We start from the raw sequence: 5000 nt of genomic DNA on the forward strand, positions 1-5000 counted from the left end.
TCGCAGTCGCAAGAACGTACGGCAAGTATATTACCTGGAAGAGTCAATGACAGTCCACGCCCCCCTGCGTGGGAAGAGTCTTTCTAGGCCATGACCCACCGGAAGGGCGCAGCGTCCCCCACCCCAGACATGTGACGTCACACCATCGGTATTGACGACTAGACTGATTCCTTATAATCATTTGCCATACACCGGTGGAAGCTGCCGAGACGAGTAACTACATAGCGGGCTCGCCGTGTCACTAATGTACAGAGATACAACAGTTTCGACTGGAACCGGATTAAACGTATACACGGCGCTGATTAGTAATAGATAGAGCCATCAGAATACAGATAATGTATACAACTGTCCGTATACATGCTGAAAGACTCTGCTCACAATCACAACCACACGTCAGCCACACACCCTTATCACGCACTACTCTCTGCCTGTAACACGCACACAGACAATATGTAAGCACCAGCATGGAACAACACCCAGTGCATCCTCTCCGCCACATTAGACAATCCACACTGTCATAACCAGACTGGGAGGTCCACTCAGAAAACAGAATATCCCACCCACCCGACAACCACCATTGCTCAGCCAAGCCACCAACACCCACACATGTCCTACACAGGGGTGCACCCAACATCACAATACTGCCTCCTCTCACAGCACACAAACAATGGCAGGAATGAAAGACACAGGTCTGCCACAAGCATGGAATGAGAGCGCCGCCTGTCATGAGCCAAAGGTGCATCCTGACGTGGCAAATCAGATGATGCCGCAGGCATCCACTTACTATAATCACAATCAACAAACCGGCCGCCCCGCCCCGCCCCCCATTAAACCTTTCCTTACAACAATGTGTACCTTAACCTAACCTATATCGTACCGTAACCTAACCTATATCGTACCGTAACCTAACCTATGTCGTACCGTAACCTAACCTATGTCGTACCGTAACCTAACCTATGTCGTACCGTAACCTAACCTATGTCGTACCGTAACCTAACCTATGTCGTACCGTAACCTAACCTATGTCGTACCGTAACCTAACCTATGTCGTACCGTAACCTAACCTATGTCGTACCGTAACCTAACCTATGTCGTACCGTAACCTAACCTATGTCGTACCGTAACCTAACCTATGTCGTACCGTAACCTAACCTATGTCGTACCGTAACCTAACCTATGTCGTACCGTAACCTAACCTATGTCGTACCGTAACCTAACCTATGTCGTACCTTAACCTAACCTATGTCGTACCTTAACCTACCCTATGTCGTACCTTAACCTAACCTATGTCGTACCTTAACCTAACCTATGTCGTACCTTAACCTAACCTATGTCGTACCTTAACCTAACCTATGTCGTACCTTAACCTAACCTATGTCGTACCTTAACCTAACCTATGTCGTACCTTAACCTAACCTATGTCGTACCTTAACCTAACCTATGTCGTACCTTAACCTAACCTATGTCGTACCTTAACCTAACCTATGTCGTACCTTAACCTAACCTATGTCGTACCTTAACCTAACCTATGTCGTACCTTAACCTAACCTATGTCGTACCTTAACCTAACCTATGTCGTACCTTAACCTAACCTATGTCGTACCTTAACCTAACCTATGTCGTACCTTAACCTAACCTATGTCGTACCTTAACCTAACCTATGTCGTACCTTAACCTAACCTATGTCGTACCTTAACCTAACCTATGTCGTACCTTAACCTAACCTATGTCGTACCTTAACCTAACCTATGTCGTACCTTAACCTAACCTATGTCGTACCTTAACCTAACCTATGTCGTACCTTAACCTAACCTATGTCGTACCTTAACCTAACCTATGTCGTACCTTAACCTAACCTATGTCGTACCTTAACCTAACCTATGTCGTACCTTAACCTAACCTATGTCGTACCTTAACCTAACCTATGTCGTACCTTAACCTAACCTATGTCGTACCTTAACCTAACCTATGTCGTACCTTAACCTAACCTATGTCGTACCTTAACCTAACCTATGTCGTACCTTAACCTAACCTATGTCGTACCTTAACCTAACCTGTATTGCGCCTTAACCTAACCTGTATTGCGCCTTAACGTAACCTGTATTGCGCCTTAACGTAACCTGTATTGCGCCTTAACGTAACCTGTATTGCGCCTTAACGTAACCTGTATTGCGCCTTAACGTAACCTGTATTGCGCCTTAACGTAACCTGTATTGCGCCTTAACGTAACCTGTATTGCGCCTTAACGTAACCTGTATTGCGCCTTAACGTAACCTGTATTGCGCCTTAACGTAACCTGTATTGCGCCTTAACGTAACCTGTATTGCGCCTTAACGTAACCTGTATTGCGCCTTAACGTAACCTGTATTGCGCCTTAACGTAACCTGTATTGCGCCTTAACGTAACCTGTATTGCGCCTTAACGTAACCTGTATTGCGCCTTAACGTAACCTGTATTGCGCCTTAACGTAACCTGTATTGCGCCTTAACGTAACCTGTATTGCGCCTTAACGTAACCTGTATTGCGCCTTAACGTAACCTGCATTGCGCCTTAACGTAACCTGCATTGCGCCTTAACGTAACCTGTATTGCGCCTTAACGTAACCTGCATTGCGCCTTAACGTAACCTGCATTGCGCCTTAACGTAACCTGTATTGCGCCTTAACGTAACCTGTATTGCGCCTTAACGTAACCTGTATTGCGCCTTAACGTAACCTGTATTGCGCCTTAACGTAACCTGTATTGCGCCTTAACGTAACCTGTATTGCGCCTTAACGTAACCTGTATTGCGCCTTAACGTAACCTGTATTGCGCCTTAACGTAACCGATATTGCGCCTTAACGTAACCTATATTGCGCCGTAACGTAACCTATATTGCGCCGTAACGTAACCCACATTGCCCCTTAACGTAACCTATATTGCGCCGTAACGTAACCTATATTGCGCCGTAACGTAACCCACATTGCCCCTTAACGTAACCCACATTGCCCCTTAACGTAACCCACATTGCCCCTTAACGTAACCCAACACACGTTGGGCCTTAACCCAACACACGTTGGGCCTTAACCCAACACACGTTGGGCCTTAACCCAACACACGTTGGGCCTTAACCCAACACACGTTGGGCCTTAACCCAACACACGTTGGGCCTTAACCTGCTCTGTAATTGTCATACGACGCGTTAAATTAGTGTAGTGTTGCCTAACTGCAACCCCCGCAATATAGTTTGCTACTCGCACTGCCCGGTCCCCAGTGTATCGCTTCATGTTAAACACCTTGCAGCTATACACTGTAATGTGGATGGCAGCAGGACGTACATGCTCAATGCCCTTTGCAGTTGTTCATTGGCATTTGCAGTTGTTCATTGGCATTCGCATGGCGAAGCACTTAGCCTACGCTGTGGTACGGCCTGTGTCAACTGTCCGCTGATGTTGTACGTCCAAATCACACACTGTACTGCACATTGGTCCTCATGTACTGAATGATACATCGTGGTACATGTGACCGTACAACGACTGCGCCAACAACGGCGAACCATGCGGTCCAAATGTTGTGCACTCAGCTACGTGTCGTCTCCCTATAAGAGCTGGATTGCAGTGTGGTATGCCCTGGATGGCGATCAGCATGAGCCGTCTGTTGATGTAGTGGCGCGTGTTGTCAGACGTAGTCGTCTCTTCTCACACACCGTGATAGCACGGTGCACTGCGTTCCACATCTGCGACATGCGACAGAGGCCGGTTGACAGTCGTTCGCGCAATGGACATCGCATACGTACGGGGGCCACCTTCCACGTGTTCGCTAAGCGTGGACATGTTGTTGCGTGTATGTGGGCAGACAGTGTGTCGTGACACCTGACACAGGCATGCAACAATCGTTGAATTTGCAAATGGCGATGGACGCCTACGTTTGCTGGTGACGTTACGCAAATGAACAACTGGTAAACCGTTGTGGTGCGGTTGTTCTCGCTAGGGGTGAATCAGTGATGGCGACGATCGGTTGAGCTACCAACCGGTTGTTGCAGCGATACCCACCATGCCCACGAACGTGAATGGCATGTGGGTGTGAAGCGATACGCGGCGGTGGCTGGGTGGGACCGTCCCCGGCCGGTGAGGGGGGGCCTCCCGGCGTGTTGGCCGTGCGGTGCGTGGGCGCACGCGCTACAGCCGGCTGGTGGGGGCGGCCAGTGGCAGGCGCGCCGGCCGACGGAGGCGGCAGGCGGCGCAGCTGCGCGCCGGCGCACCCTGCACGCGGCGCCGTGCGGCCAAAGTAGGTCCTCGCGGGCCCGGTGCGAAGCGCGGTGGACATCTGCAGTGTGCTGGTCCGATTGAGGACTGTGTGCGCTGAGGATGCGCCGCCGCCCGGCGCTCGGCGCCGCGACGCCGTCTGCTGCTCGGTCGCCTCTGCGGTTCTCGCAGGTGGTTTGTATCGCAGCTGTGCGGACGTGTTGGCGCGTGCGCTGTGCTGGGAGAGTTCGCTTCGGCACCCAAGTGGGGCTTTTGTCCTTCTGTGGCGCTGGCGTTGGAGCTGCCGGTCACCGTAGGTGGCGCGTGTTGTCTCCCGCCGGCAATGCCACGACAGCACGCTCCCGGGCCTCTGTCGGCAGCGGCAAGCTCAGTTGGGAGCACGGGTGGTCGCACCTAAAGCGTCTACTCGCCAAACTCCGGGCGATTGCGCCTCTCTCGAACCCGACCAAGTACTTAGGACGGCGCTGCGCGCCGCCGGGACCTGAGAGGGTTTCGAGGTGTATGGTGCAGGGGAGCTCAGCCTCCTCCTGTTTGCAGAATAATTGAGCGGACGCTTGCGTGTTCGCGCGGGCCCCCGGGACACACTCCCGGGCGGCCGGCTGCTCAGCTCTAGTTGACGCAGCTCCCTGGTTGATCCTGCCAGTAGTCATATGCTTGTCTCAAAGATTAAGCCATGCATGTCTCAGTACAAGCCGCATTAAGGTGAAACCGCGAATGGCTCATTAAATCAGTTATGGTTCCTTAGATCGTACCCACG

The 5000-nt window shown here is 51.2% G+C and overlaps 1 non-coding gene across 1 annotated transcript in view; it reads left to right on the forward strand.

Annotated features, from left to right (window-relative positions):
* The first annotated feature begins 4866 nt into the window (after positions 1 to 4866).
* Positions 4867 to 5000, forward strand: part of LOC124568112 — a 1910-nt gene continuing 1776 nt past the window's right edge. Inside the window, exon 1 of the ribosomal RNA XR_006971155.1 lies at positions 4867 to 5000. This exon is cut by the window's right edge and continues 1776 nt beyond it. This is a non-coding gene — a ribosomal RNA (small subunit ribosomal RNA).

Source organism: Schistocerca americana, unplaced genomic scaffold (genome assembly GCF_021461395.2).
Source record: "Schistocerca americana isolate TAMUIC-IGC-003095 unplaced genomic scaffold, iqSchAmer2.1 HiC_scaffold_1446, whole genome shotgun sequence".
Classification (NCBI taxonomy): Eukaryota; Metazoa; Arthropoda; class Insecta; order Orthoptera; family Acrididae; genus Schistocerca; species Schistocerca americana.